Here is a 17,927-nt window from a genome sequence, read left to right as displayed (position 1 = left end):
ACAAACTTCACTCCTGTCATGAAGGGCTTTTAAAGGCTTCTCTAAGCAGGCAGAAATTAACACTCATACCATTCTGAGTTGGTCCCTAGCCAGTCCATTTAAAAACAAAACAAAAAAAAACAAACCAAACCAAAAAGAAAAAAAAAAAAAAAAAAAAAAAAAGGAATTTAGCAGTAAAACTAATCTAATCCAAATTTTACAAATAACCCTGAACAGAAAGCTACAATGTTTTTCTTCAAGGATGATGTCAATTAATATCTGAATGTATGCATTATACCATGAGAAACCTCAAATATTTCAGCTTAGGTTATCCAAGACCTTTCTTGGCAAAAGAAGTATCAGACACACCAGCTGTTGTTAGCCTAAAGTTTGCAGCCAACAGTCTAAAAATGATCTAAAAGCACGATGCAAAGAAGGAAGAAGGAATGAGCAAATCAGCAGAGCTGGATGCAGCTGTTTTACGCTCAGTTGGTAAAATGATGCCAAAGAAACGCTTGAGTGTAGGGCTTTGTTACTGCTCTTTAGCTGCCTGTCTCACTCCATAACTGTCCTTGCAGCAGCTTCCTTTCACTGCTTGATGTAATCATACTTTAGTTTTATGAGTCTCCTGCATATGTCAAAATTATATCACAGACACTTCATTGCTATTGGTCCTACTGAAGAGTACCATGCAGAACTAATGTCTTTCCTTCTCCACGGAGAGCTATGTTTCCATACATCAAGTTTACAGATTGTCAAAGAACCAGTGCTTGTTTGACTATGTACAGCCAAGTGAAGGTTTATTTATTTTTTTTTCTCTCCTTGAAATATTGCAGAAATAAAAAAGAAAATTCTCCAGTATCATTACAGTATCATTATGATGCTTTGTTTAAATGTGTATGCTCACAAGGTAATATATAAAATATAAGAGTAAAAGGAAGCCTTATGAAGGAAAAAAAGGTAAATACAGCTAATGTACTTGGTGATTGTATATAACGGGTCTTTGATTTAGTGTACATCATTCCTCTTTACATTCCAATCTTGTTCTTTTTCAATTAAAGCATATAATACAACAAGCTAAGTATAATACTATCTGTTCTTCATATGCATACACATACATCAGTAACTCACTGGTACTTCAGATTTAAATGCTCACAAGTTATAACCTATCAAATTCAGAAAACCCATGACAGTGTGAAGCAATGAAGTCTAATTATCCTTGCACAGAGATATCAGAAAAAGAAAAATTAACTACACTGTCTCAGCAAAGCACTTAGACAGATCAGCATCATCTGCCATACAGCACCACTCAGCCTCTTAAACTTGTGAGGCTTTGCCACACTCAATATGCTCCTTCTTCCCCTTCATTAGGCAACCAGTTCCCAAACCTTCTGCTCTTCTTTTCATAGCACCTCATGCCTCTGAGAAAGACAAAAAATGCAGGTTTTGACTCATGAATAATTAAGAGATAGTCTAATTTTCTCCAGGTGAGTGTTATCTTTCATAGTTATCTTTCAGACTAACCAGACTATAAAGGTCTCAGAAACATTAGATGATTTTAAATATTTTAAAGATGAAAATTTTGTCCCAGCACCAAATGCCAAATTTCTTACGGTATGTTGCAAGAAAGAAAAAGTACTAATTTTGTAGAGAATCTCAGTCTCAAAATTCAGATAATATTTCAGAGTACAACTAGCAAAATTGTATGGAATTGCTATGAGACTCCTCTGCAGACATGGTCACATTGTAATGGTCCCTGGTGTTTGACAAAGATCCTCTCCCACATGTGAAATACAGCTGTATACTTGGTATACAACCAAATATGGATAGATATTTAAAACTGTACTGGCTCTGCTGGTAACTATGGTAATAGTGGGAACCAGAATTTACTTTAATAATAGCCTCTCTAATTAATAGTTCCTAAGAATTCAGACTGCTTGGGAATGGTTTCTGTCACACCTTCTAAAATATCTATTTTCTTATATTTCTAGAAATGCATTTTAAATTCTAAGTTTTAAACCTTTTTAAAAGTGCTCTTCTCTACAATTCTGTTCTTCAGCAACTGTCTAGCTTTTTCTTATTTCCCCTGACCTCTCTTCATCCTCAGTTCTCTTTAAAGATCAGTCTTTTTTGCCCCCTGTGTTCTGTCTGTCATTTATATTTTCTCCTGGCCTTAATTGCTGGCTTCATTTCCCTAATCAGCTTCTTTTCTGCACAGCTTTGAGACTTCTCCTTTTATGTCACTCTTCACTGTTAGCAACTTCACACTAGTTTCAGAAATACGAAGGAATCCCAACACCAGGGCCTGAATGCTCGTGAACTTCACCTCTTTGAACTGCCTTGCAGATACAAAAGAAATTATAAAGCTGGCTGAAAACAATATTTCTTTCTCAGAAATTGACAAATACTGGAAGACTGAAGTCTCTCAAAGTCTGACAGAGAGGCTAAAGTGATCACAAGTTGTAACAAAGGTGTTTCTTTCAAGTGCCATGTTTTTCAGTAGAGACACATGGAGTTTAAAATCTGAGATAAAAACATAATCATAGACAGACATAAAACCAACCATCCATTATGCAAATGACCTAAATACTGGTAAATTTGCTTGCTAAAACATTTGGGTTGGTTTTTTTTTTTTTTTTTTTTTTTTGAGATTCACTGTTAAATCGTTACTTACTTAACTCCTTACTACTGTACTAAAATAATAAAAAAGGCAACACTAAAATGTATGGCAGACAGGAGTATTGGGTCTGCAACAGTCTGGTTATTTTCATGTACTTTGGATTTACTTTGGATTTAAGGGGGAATTAGGGAGTGGTAACTCCTAAACTCCTATCATAGTTTTTTTCCTAAACATGAGGGATAGCATGAGTTTTGGCAGTGTCTACAAGAGAACTTCTGAAGCTCAAGCTCTGAAGGTTTACAGGCTCAAGAACTGTGCTGGTTAAGGCATTTTATGTAGTCTCACTTTTTACTGAGAGTGAATCAAATGGCAAGTGGATCACAAGAAGTCCATTCAGAATTCTGGCTTTAAAAACAGACAGAGAAATTTTGTCCAAAGAAAAGACATAAAAAGAAGAGTGAGAGGAATACAATACACAGATAAAGTGATCATGGACTCAGAATTTATTATTTTCACTTCTCAGTCTGTCTGTGAAGGTATTATGGCAGATAGTATTGAAAAGCTTGTTGAAGTCAGTATAACCAACATCCACTGCTCTCCCCTCATCCATCAAGCCAGTTATCTTAGAATAGAAGGTTATAATTTTGGTTAAACATAAACCCAGGATGACTACTTCTGATCAATTTCTTGTCCTTCATGTGTTCTGAAATGGTTTCCAGGAGGGCTTCCACCATTACCCTCCAAGGGATCAGGTGAGGCTGACTGGTCTGTAGTTCCCTGGATCCCACTTCTGTGCCTTCTTAAAGATAGGAGTGACTCTCATGGGCACACCCTGTCAGGTCCCATGATCTTGTGCATATTTTGTTTATTTAAATATTCCCTAATCTGATCCTCCTGTACCGAGGCTGTCTTACATGCTCCATACATTCCTGGGATTCCTAGTTGCTGCTCTTGACTGAAAAGAGGTCAAGTAGGCATTCATTTCTCCAGCTTTTTCTGTGTCCTTTATCATGTGATGCTCTGCCCTATTCAGCAGTAGACCAACATTTTCCGCAGTCGTCTTTTTGCTGCTGACAAACTTTTGAGAACTTTTCTTGTTTCCCTTCACATCTCTTAGCAGATTTATTTCAAGGTGAGTTTTGCTTTCCTAACCATATCTCAGCAGTATATTCAAACTGCTTGTCTATATTCTTCCCAGGACATTTTTCTCCTTTTCCACCTCTTGTATGCTTACTTTTTGCATTTAAGTTTTGTCACTATCTTCTTGTTTATCTTTTTGCTTCATTTTGTGTTCCTTGGGTTCAACTTCTCTGGAGTATGAAAGGTGATCCTTTAAAGTCAACAATTTCTTCTCTTCAGATATTTATATTCCATGGGTTTATTTGAAGAAGATTCAGGCTAAAGTCTGCTCCCCTGAAGTTCAGGATTATGGTTCTCCTTTGTTTACTGCTCTCAGGAACACCATAATCTCATGGTCACTGCAGCTAAGGCTTCCCCTGAACATCCACAAAGAGATTCTTCTTTATTTGTCAAAAACAGGTCCAGCAGAACATCACTCCTCATCAGGTTCTCAGTCACATGTCTGGATGCTTCTTTAAAAATGCATTTCAAACCCCTTGGTGATTTGTCCTTCTGTGTTGTGCTTCTAGCAAATATTTGAAGTTCTCCATGAGATTCAAATCCTATGAATGTGAAGCTGACTCCAGTAGTCTGAGCAAGTCTTACCTACTTGCTCTCCCTGACCAGGAGCAGTTTGTAGTAGACACACAGAAATTATTCCTATTGATCAGCCTGCTAATCCTGATGGATAAACTCTGAGTTAACTCATCATGAATTCCAAGGCAGAGCTCCATGCATTCTCACTTCTCTCACATAAAAGGCAACTTCCTACCTTCCTACCCTCCTATACAGTCTCTAAAGAACCTATATACAACTATTGCAGCACTCTGTTTATAAGCTATCACTGTATGCCTGTGATTCCAATGAGGTCATGGCCCTGCAACAGCACAGAAACCTCTAATTTCTCCTATTTCTTCCTCATGCTACATTCATCAGTGCACAGGCACATAGCTATGTCCATCTCCTAGTAAAAAATATGAGAGCTTTCCCAAAAATTTTGTCTTGTACAACTGTCATATGCATACAGAAAGTGGGATGATCCCACTTCAACATTATTTTGCTGATTACAGATTCTCATATTATCCTATATGCTTTGCATGCTTAAGACAATCAACCACTTCCTCACTTGACTTTTGGTCATTCTTTCTCTCACCATCATTTCTAGTTTAAAGCTTTTCTTGTGTGAGATTTTACTATCCTGTATGTCAGGAAAACAGGTTTTTCAGGGATCTGATTCAAAGACTCCCACAAAATAAAGCCAAGGAACACAGAGGGGACCAAAAAGCCAGTCGAAGCATACAGATCAGATCCTTCAAGCTCACAAGTAGTGCATCCAAACAAAGAGGAAGTCAGAGAAAAATGCCAGGTTATATGAGTGAATTAAAAAGGAACTCCTGGACAAACAAACATAAGAAGAATGGGTAGCCTGGTAGGAATACAAAGAAATTGAGGAGCCAGGAATCACAATATGAAATCTGATAGAATCAAACCCTTTATTAAAGAGTCATCTAGAACAACAAGCCCTGTCACTGCCCTTGTAAATAGTCCTTTACATCTTTCCTGTACTGTCACTTCAGGTACTGGAAGGTCATAATTAGATCAAAGAAACCTTTCCTCTCCAGGCTGAACAAACTCTCTCAGCCTTTCCTCATAGGAGAGGTGCTGCATCCCTCTGATCATCCTGGTGGCCTCCTCTGGACTTGCTCCAGCAGGTCTGTGTCCTCCCTGTGCTGGAACCCCAGGGCTGATGCAGGGTTCCAGGTGGGCTCTCACCAGAGCAGAGCAGAGGGGCAGAATCCCCTCCCTCCCCTGCTGCCCACGCTGCTTTGGATGCAGCCCAGGACACCTTTGGCTTTCTGGGCTGGGGGTGCCCATGGCTGGGTCATGTCCAGCCTCTCACCACCAGAATCCCCAAATCCTTCTCACAGGGCTGCTCTCCATCTGCTCATGCCCCAGACTGTGCTGGTACTGAGGATGGCCCTGACCCAGGTGCCACACTTGGAACTTGATCTTTTTAAACCTCATGATATTTGCACAGGCTATTCTCCATCTTGTCCAGCTCCCTCTGGATGGCATCCCATCCTTCAGATGTGTCAACAGCACCTCTCAACTTCATGCTATCTGCAAATTTGCTAAGGGTGCACTCAATTTCATTGTCCATTCCCTGATGAAGATGTTAAAGAGCAGGGACACCCCTGTCACTCATATCCATTGAGACTCTGAGCCACTGACCACCACGCTGCGGATATGAATACCATATATACCAACCAGTTTCTTTTCCATCTAACAGTACCATTCAATCATTATCTCTCCAATTTAGAGGAAAGTATGCTGTGCGGAGCAGTATGAAAAGCTCATAGAAGTCCAGATAAATGACATCTCTAACCCTTCCTTCTCCAATTATGTAGTAATTAAATATATCAAAACTATATGTATTTAATTAGTATCAAGTAAGTACCAAAACTGTTTATCTTTTTTTTAATAATGTGAATACCTTCATAGGATCTATGCTCTTGTTTGCACAGATGTCATGCTACTAAGTATGTACACTGGTATAAAAATTTCCAATAATGTGATTTTTAAACTCACACCAATAAAAACAAGACAAAATTCTATTAAATTTAAAATGATCACTTTATGCCCTGAAGCATAAGAATTAATCATTCTAATTTTACTCTAGTGACGGAATTGCAGATGCTATTTTTGTATTAATACAAGTGATGAGTTTTTTTTTTTCTTTATTCTTTACACTCTCATATTTGCTCTATTAATTTATTCTCTTCAAGCAAATCCTCTGACTGGTACTGCTCCAGAACTAGAAGGGGTTTTCTTATAAACTTAGTGTTGCTTTTCTTCTAGTGTATCTGTCTCTTCTTGTGAAAGTAATTCAATAATTTCTTAAAAATCCCAGAAATAGTCAAGAGTGAAACAGATTGGGTCATCTATTAAGACTGATAAATAAGAAAGAAAAATAAAAAAACAGTGTAATTAAAGGAAGTAACTGGAGTGTTTTCAAACAGGATTTTTAAGATGCATTTAATCATGAGAAGCCATCAGAAATTCTCCTCTTTCAGCTAAGTACCGTAAGTAGCTAACACAAGACTCAATATCTGTAAAACTGTGATGGAAAATGTTCTGAACTATGCGGGGGAAAAAATTTGGAATAACCAAAGAAAATGTTACTATAATTTGCAATCCAATAGCACACATCAAAGCTATTAACAATACCCTCTTAACACTGATTGAACTGCACCTAAGTATCAATTCTTTCTCAATTCAGATTTAAAAGAAATTATAAAATAATTTTTGCAGAAATATAAATGAACATGACCTTTTCCTGACTGAGCTGGAAACTAGAAAGCATGTCAGTTCCTCTTTAATATTTTCAGGAAGGGAAATCATTGCCTTTGGGAAATTAATTTAAAGAGGGTATGTCACATGATGCAAACAAGAGTTATTTCTTAACATACCTTCCTTTCAACAGAAATAATATAATCTTATTTGTTTATAAAAAGGACAAAAAATATAAACCTCAAAAAGCTTTAACTTTGCCAATTAAAAGCCATTTTCTATTGCTAATATACTTAGAGTGTAGCAAGCTGAATTAATCTAGTGACGTAGTCTACAGAAACATTTTAAATTAACACCTGGCCCTTAAATAACTCTATATTAAAAACACAATTCAGGTTCTTATTATTATATCAGTCATCCTCTTTTTCTTAGTCTTCCACCATCTTTCAAATATTTATTTTCTCTAATGCAGAAGGCACATTTTCTTTGTTGATAAACTGCAGCTCACTAAGAGCTCTTTTTTCTACAACTTGCCATTTCTAGCCCAGTAATGTAACAGCAGAACTACTTAACCTCTTAGAAACAGCAGCTAGAGAACAAAAAAATTTAAGCAGTTGTTTTGAAGAGAACATTTTCAGACTCTCATTCCATATCAAAGTTGTATGTAAGCTGAGTTCCCAAAAAAATAAATAGAAATAAACTACTCTAATCTTTGTCATTGGGTTGTAACAGAAATGCATGACTTCTCAAAAAATATGATGGAAGGAGACAGTTACCTACTTGACATCAATGAGAGCAGTGTGAAACATGCTAATTAGAAGTATTTGAGGCCAAAAAAAGTCTACTCAGGCATTGGTGATAATAAGCATGTAGGGTTAAGAGCCCTCACCATGGCACACTTCATGGAAATTCACTGCTCTGATTGAAAATCTGTTTCAACAGATGTAAGGCATACCCATATGCCAAAACAGATTCTTAGCAGTGTACACCAGTCACATAGTGCTTTGAAGTAAAACAATATAGGACAATGAAAAGATAACCATCTGATTTTAAAGGCAAAAATTGCAAACCATATGAGTAATAAGTGCAAAGAAGAGATAAAGAGCCCAAAGCTTTTAAGGGTTAAGGATGAGACACAGAAATATGCTGGGTGTCTGAAGTAGCTTTTTCACAAATGACCTACAAAATTTGCACACAGGGACATGGATCTTGCCCAGACTTTGGCAGGGGGAACAATATTAAAAAGTTAAACTTCTGAAGTTTTTAAAAATCTAACATACATTAAGAAGCCTACACCACTAGGCCACAGTTCTTGTGCTGACAATAAAAGAAAAAACCCAAACAAGCAAGCCGTGAAAGATCAGTGAAATAGTAATCAATACAGAAAATAAATAACAAAAAAGAAAAAAAAACCCAACCAACTGAAAAAAAAAAGAAGAAAAAACCAACCAAACAAACAAAACCCACACTATAAACTCACATTTGAGCTGAAAAACACATTTTAAGTCTCTGTCAGACAAAAAAAAGACAAACTGTAGCAGCAGATAAAAAGAGCTGTGCAAGGAGTGTGTTACATAATTTCTAGCAACCATTGCCACCCATAGAAAGACAGATATTTTTAAGACTAAACGTTTGAGTGAGCATATTAGCAAAATACTTGAATGTTATTCCAGAAGAGCAGTTTTTAGATATTCTAGATAATCAGTCTAGAAGACTTAAATGCTGCAATACTTAGCAACACTTTTTAAAAACTCAATCTGTTACATTATCTTGACACACCTGGCTCAAAATTGGCCATGACCAAAAATATGCCTTGAAATCCAAGGGCAATCAAAGCTATTTTATAAAATTATCATAAACTTACACTTCTTGATGTTTCTAAGCTTGTAAAGTCAATGGCAATAGAAAAACTAGAGACCTCACAATATCCAGGCCTTAGCATTATTTAGGAGAGAAAGCACTACAACATCAGACCAGAATGAGAATGCTTAAATGGTAATGTCAGTGGAAAAAAGGGAAATAAGATTTGGCATTTGAAAATAAATTAGTCAAAAAAAAAAGACACTTCACAGAAAAACTCCTGTACCAATTAAAAGAAAAATTACCAGATTCCATCACTATCATGAGGAAACATTGCAACTTCGTGGGACAGCTATTCAGGCCTATATATTAATTCTACACAAGTCTGTCAAAAGGAAGTTTGTGCCAAAATGTTGACACTCACTAAAAAGCTAATTACAAACTTCAGCATGGAGAACGGCATAATTGATCTCTATGCCATAAAGTGTGTGGAAATAGTGCCAGAGAGATTCCTTTTCATCACTTGAGCATTACTGACACAGGAAAAACAGCAGGAGTAAACAAGAACATAGAGTGATTCTGCAGTTTCTGTTTTTCAACCATTTTAATTGTCATGTCCAGGCTGGAGCTGATGCAAATAGTACAATGAAATCATAGCTGATTAACAGCCCATGTTTTAATTCCTGTAAGACAGTTTGTTTAATCCAGGATTCTCATTATACAGAACATTCTCAATATAGAAAGTGTGAAAGTATTTATGCATTTTAATATAATAAATATTGAGCAGTCACTTGCACAATAAAAGCACATTTAAAGTTCAAATAGAATTCTGTAGAAAACTTCTTATATATCTTCAAATTTAGAATAAACTCTTATTCATATTATGATTGATTGTCAAGGTTGAATCAAACCCAGCTGAGAACACAATCCCAAAATGTGTTATGGTAGAACAGTTGAATGGGAAGATACTATATTTAATCTAAGTCCTTCCAATTTCAGAGTCAATTATTAAGGTATATTATATATAAATGCACATTGTAATAAATACATCTTTCTAAATACAAATATACATAAATTCATAATACATCTGCACTATATCAGCAATTTCAAGCCTAAAAAATTAGTAACCTCAGGACATGGATGCATCCATAAAAGGAAACAAATTGTAATGATATTGATGCCATTTGGGTTTTGCCTTTTTTTCTTTCATTTGTTCTCTGTATCTTTTACACCTATATTTGCAACTCCATCACCTGTTGTATTACTAGCTAGTTTGCACAGTAATTTTCCATGGCCTTTTCTTAAGCAGAAAGAAAAAAAAATTTCCAGAGGTGCAAGCTCCGGAAGGTTCAAGGTTCCATGCTATCATTGTTCTTCTGGGAACCAAGGCTGAGAACAACCCTTCAAGATACATTCTGATGGATAAAATACAGCTAATGCTGAAGGGGACTCCAAAGAAGGGGCTTGACCTTGGAGGGAATGGCATCATCACCACTTGTCCTCCTGACTGGTGCTTCTTATCAGTCATGCTAATTTCCTAAAACCTGTAAAATGTACTCATCAGGGGCTTTTGTGGACATCTTTCCATAAGTGCCTCTGAAGGCCTTCAAATAAAGATCCCCTTTTATATTACCTCCATACTAATATTACCTCAAGTCTCATTTCCAGATTTACTCTTCCTCAGGAATGATCCACAGTATTTTAATTTTAAATATGAGGTCCCTGCTACAGACATATATATAAGACCCAATTAGTTCTTACCCTTTATTAAATCCAGGAATCAACAGACATTAATATACAAAATAAGTAAATGGTAACTTCCCAACTGAAGTCAGAAAAAATGTGTTTTCTGTTTTTTGATACAAAGATATAGACCAGGTTTACAAGGTACCAGATTAAAGGTCTTGATCATTCAAATTATGCCCATACCTAATTCTTGACCTGCCCTCGGAGAGAAGTATGATAGTGGAACCAGTTAGTGTCATTAATAAAGGAGATACAAAACGGTTGCAGTTCTGAAATTTATTTCACCTCATTTATTCTCTAAGCCATCAGGAGAGGATCTTCTCTTTTCATCACTGGATGTCATTCTGAGTCCCTCTGGGTTGAAACTCTAAGGCAGATGGGGGATCTTGAACACTTGAAAATCTGCAAAATCACTATTCAGTCAAGAAATTGAGACAAACCTTCCTTTATTCTTCATGTACAAAAATTAAGTCAGAAATATTTCAGTGAGCAATACATGTCTTGTACAAGGAAACATACACAAAATAAGAGAGAAAACATGAATAATAATTACCTGATCTCCATAGTTTGTCAGTAGAGGCTGAAATTCATAACCAGTGTGTTATAATTGGCGATTCATTTTTAAATCCTACAAAAAAGTCTTTTCAGTCTCTTCAGACAAATTCCCTGCTTATAGTGCAGTTATCTTCTCTTACTTTAAATTTGTGGAGGTGAAATTATAAGATAGCTCATTTAATGCTTTGTGGTGGAAGCAATGGATTACATTCTGAATTATATCCTAGGGATAATAGTTAAGCAGGAGATGGGAGAAGGCTATTATCAAAGTACAATACTGATATTATAATGCATTCTTGAAATAAATGTCCATGAAGGAAAGATGCATATTACTTGGTAATATGCATATTACTGTAAGCTCAATCCACAGAGAATGGGATGCCCCCATAAACAATTTTGCAATGTAAAGCACTAAATAAGCCATACAAAAAGCAACTAATAATTAAACCATTTCCATAGATTTTTAGGGTTAAATTCCTCTGATGGCATACAGGTCTCCTATTATTTAGAAGTCTGTTTAGCGGTGCTGCAAAATACTTTCTTCTACAAGATGAAATTTATGCAATTACTTTCTTATTTAGTGAGGTCTGAATGCTATTTTAGGCACTTTGTGTTAAACATTTTGATATTTCAGGACTATCTCTCTCTCCTGTGCCATGTGCCATTTGTTTTCAGAATTCTTTTTTGCATTGCAGTGTCTTTGGTAGCTCCAAGGCCTTTCTCAAGGAACTTTTTTGAAGGAAAATGTGGATAGAGACATAACATGGAATCATGCTCTTGTCACTACAGCCGTATTCAGACTCCCTCCTAGGCCTCAAACTCCATCAAATCTATCTCTAATGCTCCAAGTATCACTCAACTGTAAGCCCAAAGAATGTATTGACATGATGTCATCATCCTCTCTGTTCAAATAAATTTTTAACTGCAAGTGTCCTATATATATAGCAGCTTGTTTCCCCAGCTGTAAGTTACAACAGAAACAATTGCATATTCATTGCTTTAAAGCAAACTGGAAAGTGCTGAGACTGCCTACAAATTTTAAAGTACCACTCAAACAAAGATTTCTTACTTAGCAACAAGTATTTTAAGTAATTCTGTCATGTGTTTAAATAGAATTTTAAATCTTTCCAATTTTAGGAGATGTCTGGCATGATTTATAGTGCTAATTTGATCAAATAAAATTCACCAAACCTCATGATTATAAGCTTAAGTCTACTTAAATTTATCTTTAATTTTATGTAGGATGGGAGGGACAGCATCTCCTAAAGAAATATTGCACTGTCTTATTTATTTTATATTAAGTATTTTTATTTTTAAGTTTTTTAGAAGATTAGTCATTAATTTAATTATTAAAAAGGCCAGAAAATTTGTGTTAGCATTGTGATTACTTTAGCATGAATAAACATTAACAGTCAACTGAAAAACACTTCAGTAAGCTCAGAGTGGAGTTCACTGAAAAGACTAATTCTGTGTCTTTAATCCTGTCTGAAATTTTATCAAATAAATAAATTTCAGGGGGAATGTTTTAATTTCATCTTAATACACTTTTCAGTAGGGTAATGTTTTGGCAGTTCTACAAGTGAGAGAGACTGTTACTTGTCCCCATTTCAGAAAAATAAAACAGAAAAATATATATAATAGCTTTTAGCTAATTCTTGTAAAAAGCAGTCACATTTCCTAAAGACATTTGCACAGGCTTTATCTTGGATTAACGGAAGAACCTAGCATGACTGCTGCAAACCACAGATGCTTGGCTTTCATGACTAATGAGTTAATCACAACTTTCTGGTCACCCACTGTTATCTCTTAATTTTTATCTCCTCCAGAGTTTTATAATTTTACAAAATCTGTAGAGATTACCTACAGATTTTTAAATTTGTTCCTTTGATTAAATTAGTTGCAATCCAGCCTACTGCCTTCTGTGATATGAACTTTTCTCTGAATGTTTTTTTCAGTTGATGCTTCTGGTGGTTCTAAAGAGAATTTTATAAAACTAAAATGTGGAATCCATTATTATCTTTAGCCTGAGCATCTGGGGTCTCAGAATTAATCTGAAATTTTGAACTCTGGCATTTAGATGTAATGTACTTCTGGGTTTAGCTCTAAAGCACAATTAAATTAAAATCCCTTCATTATTTTGTAACTAGAAAGAAGAGTGCATGTTCCGTATTGCCCAGTAACTGATTGACTGACATTGATAAGTAGGGTGAGTTATTCTATCCACACTTAGACCATTTTAAAGTATACCAAGTGTGGAAAATTTTTGCTATATTTTTTCCTTTTTCTGAATTATGATGTAGTATTATTCAGACACTTTAAATAAGGTATTTTAGAAATTATAAGTAATACATGCTGTAGAATTCCATTATAATGGAATTAGACAATTCTGCAATGTACTTATTTCTAGTAAGGACTGCCATTTCAAAAAAATGGAAGCATGTATTTTTCCCTTGAAGAAAAGATCAGGGTTCCTTTCCTTCTTACGCTGTCCCCATTTCAATACAAAAGGTTAAAGCAGTGTATGGAACAGGTAAATGCAGGATACCCCGATCAGGTATTGTTAGGGTGCCCACCTTCCCAAGAGCGTCTCCGCTTTGGTCCGCTCAAGGAGCTCCTGAAGCCTACCAGACAGTCAGTGACGGATAGTGGAACTGCCAAACTAGGAAAGAGAAAAGACCCTTTGTGTAGTAAATCCAACTGGGCCTACTGAAGGATGAAGTTCAGGAGACAGGCGCAGAGTAGGAGCACAACCACAGCAGAAGGGAACCAGGGATGAAGAGCCAGAGGCAGGTCCAGGGTATGTTAGAGGAAAGGTGAGAGGAGTTGGGATACAAATGCACCAATAGGTTGTGGATCAGGGGAGGAGCTAGGGCAGGGTGATACGAACAGACCCAATGAAGGAATGGAGAGGGGATGGTGATCTGAGGAAGGCCAATGGGAAAGCCAAGAACATGGAATGTTCTGGAAGGGGAGTGAACATCTGTTAACAGACAGGACCAAGTTTGCATGAGGAGCAGGGGATCATGGGAGGTTGATCCAATTTCTCACCTTGTGCTAGACAGAGGTGTCATCCCAGGGCATCCCAGACCTATTATTTCCTGAGTGGTCTCCCAGAGGTAAATCACTCTCTTGTCTTCAGTTTTGGGGATATGGGATTCCTCTTCACTCTAAACTTTCTTTTTAACTTCTAGGGAAAGATTAATGCAATACTGAAAGAGCCCTACAAACTTTATCATCTAACTAAACTTCAACTTGGGCTGAACTGGAGTTCAAGAACTGACAAAATTTTGGCCAGGTCACTAATTACCACATTAATACTTTCTATACACACAATTCCATATCAGCAAACTCAAACACTTCCATCTTGAAAGTTAGCATCTGTCAAGCAAGATTTTTCTCACATGGCTATCCACAAATCTATTTTAAGATACTTGAAATAAAATTTGACTTAGATCATTACTTAAATCACAGGGTTAGGGGCTTAACTGCTATTAGCATGGAAGTTTATGTAGCTCTTTAAAGCTGTTTCTAACACTTCAAAACATCCTGTAAGGTTAATTCCACCCGCCCTGCCTGTCTGAAGAAAATATCTTCCCTCAGACTCTAGCCCATATTCACAGAACCACAGAATCACAGAATGGTTGGAGTTGGAAAGGACCTTTCGACCTCATCCTAGTCCAACCCTGCTGCTAAGGCAAGACAAGGTTACACAGAATCACATCCTTGTAGATTTTGAACATCTCTAGAGAAGGAAACTCCACAGTCCTTCTGAATAGCCTGTTACAGTGCGCAGTCACCCTCAAAGTAATGAAGTTTCTCCTCATATTAAAATGAAACTTCTTTAGTTTTAGTTTGTGCCTATTGCACCTTGTCCTGCCAATGGCCACCATGAAAAAGAGTCTGTCCCTATCTTCTTGACATCTACACTGAAGATATTTGCATGCATGCATGTATGCATGTACATGTATGTATATTTTTCTTCTTACCTAAGTCTGAGAAAGGATATTCCCATCAAAAAAGGGAGTATCGTTAAATAACTAAACAATCATACTGACAATGGGGATGAGGGGAATGGCCTTATCAGGTATAAAGATGTTCTGACAGCAACTAACTCCCTGTTTTCCTCACTTCAGTAACAGTTTTCATTGGCAACTTTGCCAAAATTTGTTGAAAGAAATATAATACAATAATGTAATATAATAGCCTGGTTTCTTTTATGTCCTGTGCCTACAGACCCTCAGTCTGAAAGGTCTTTGGAACTGAGAGTGATCTCACAGAAATGTAAAGGAACAATTTTCTCCTCCCAAGAAACTAAGAGAAATATAGATTTGTAATGGTTGGGTTCAAGGGTTAAACCAGAAAAGCAGTACATTCTCTCACATTGCAATGAGAACGATGAAGTTTTTATGAGGTAAAAGAGATGAAAAAAAAAATACACATGCAAACCTAAAAGTCAAGATTCACATAAAGATTTAGAGTCCAGATTCACATAAATTCAAAGCCCTGATATAGCTGGATAGACTCTAATGGAAAATTCTGTTATTTTGGTCTCTCTCATACTATCCTGAAACATACTGAATTTGGTTTTCAACACTGAAAAGCTTAAAGTGCAATTTTAGTAATTATAAAACTGAAAGGAAACAGAAGTGACTGTTTGGATGTTCATTCAATACTTGTCATTTATGTAACACACATTTGGTCCAATTCAAGCATTAGCAAAAAAAAATATGAATGTTCTGATGCAGCCTATAAACTCATTGAAATTTTTTTATATGAGTCTTTTTGTACAAAGACGAAATTGCGTATTTTTAGCCATAACCTGGGGAGATTGGACAGACACTTAGAACATTTTTTTTTTAAGTGAGAAATGGCTTTTAATATGGGGATAATCGCTGCTTCAGAATTCTGACAGGGAATTTGTGAACTCCAAGCATCAGTTATAAATGTAATAATATATAGCACTGGAAGTCCATATAGTTCTGTAAGGATATAAAGGACATGGAAGGACAGAGGTAAAATACATGACATGGGAAAGAGTGGGAACAGTCACTTCATAGTACTTAATTTACATGGCACCAGAAAAGCACAGAGCTTCATTTAGTGAGCAAGAAGTGATGCTATGGCTTTCCAGTGAGCAGTTATAAATATCCTGTTGTGCTTCTAATCATGTTTCTTAACCCTACAGGAAATTTTGGACTTGGCATATTCCTTATACACTAGAAATAATAAAGCAAGGTGCTTTGCATGTCAAAATAATTGGTAATATACTCCCCCTACAAGATCACTTTACCTGACACTCTTTACTTACCAAAACCACAGTTCACCCAAACCCAAGAACAGCAATCTAGTTTTGCAGTTTAAGAAGGACACATGGCAAAGCATCTGAAATGTGATCCTCAGTTCACAATCATTCTCAGTACAATGGTAAGGAAGGAAAAAAAAAGAAAGAAAAAAGGGAAGGGGAAGGGGAAGGGGAAGGGGAAGGGGAAGGGGAAGGGGAAGGGGAAGGGGAAGGGGAAGGGGAAGGGGAAGGGGAAGGGGAAGGGGAAGGGGAAGGGGAAGGGGAAGGGGAAGGGGAAGGGGAAGGGGAAGGGGAAGGGAAGTACTGGTTTCAAAGTTTTATTTATTTTACAAAAAAAAAAAAATTATTTCCTTTGCTCCTTTCTCAACCTCTCCCTTGTTCCCTCAAAATTCCAGGAACATATATATGTATATTCTTCCTATTCCTCTGTTAGTGCCCTTGGACCATCTAGTCCAGCTTATCAATTCTTTCAGGGAGTTGAGGTGTGAAATTATCTGTGTAGGAGGAAAAATGAGAGGTCAGATAAGAAAGAGGAAAGTGCACTGAACAGATACCACTGCAGTCTACATTAGAACATATTTCACATAGCTTAAGATACAAATTCATAATCAGTTTGCAAATTTTAAAACACTTACTGTTTGTGAAACCAGTAATAAAAAAAACTTTCATCAGATCTGTTCCAAAGCAAGAGGGCATAAAATTTAGTTGTAGGGTATGAAATTACTTCTGTCTTCTACACGCATAATAGGATACACACCATAATTGCATGACAACACATTATTTCTCAAATAGCATAAAATGTACTTCTTGACACTATAATCTTAAATAGTCTATATTTTTCTCAGGAGTTTTAATGCACCTATCATGCTGTACTGAATACTACTATATGCAATCTGGACTTGGAGCCCATTAAAGTAATTTAGACAAAAGGTACACTGTAAATGATTCTTACACAACATAAAACTCAGTAAAATAGCAAGAGTAGCAGTGGAAATGTTTTGATATACACACAGTTTTTAGGCTCATTTTAACTGCAAGTTTCTTAACTCCCTATTGAACTTAAGAAATATTTTGCTGCCTGGTGACAAGGAATAGTTTGCTCAGACTACACTAAATTAGTAGATTATATAGAGTAACAAGTTTATCACAGATATAGGCAAATTCTGTCTTTTACTAAGATTCATTTAGCAAAGGAAATGAGAGAGGAAACCAGTGACCACCCATGATTCCTAAATCCCCCTCAATCTTTCCTATGCTTGGGTTAGACCAGCTTCTTATGTGAAATAAGAGCCTGTGGCTAACCAGATTTGCTGCTCTACTAATCATCTAAAACTTCAGTGTCTAGTCCGCATTCATCATCTAGGCTCCAGTCAGTGAAGAAAAAGAGCCCTCTTCAGCAGACAATTTATCCAATTTTGAAATGGGGTTCTAAAAGAGATGAGATGAACTACATTCATAAGGGGTCTAACTTATTACATGAACTGAAGAAGGAGTCGAGTCAAATTCATCTCTTAA

Source organism: Lonchura striata, chromosome Z, assembly GCF_046129695.1.
Source record: "Lonchura striata isolate bLonStr1 chromosome Z, bLonStr1.mat, whole genome shotgun sequence".
NCBI classification, from domain to species: Eukaryota; Metazoa; Chordata; class Aves; order Passeriformes; family Estrildidae; genus Lonchura; species Lonchura striata.
The sequence above is the reverse complement of the archived record's forward strand: the minus strand, read 5'-3'. Positions refer to the sequence as shown.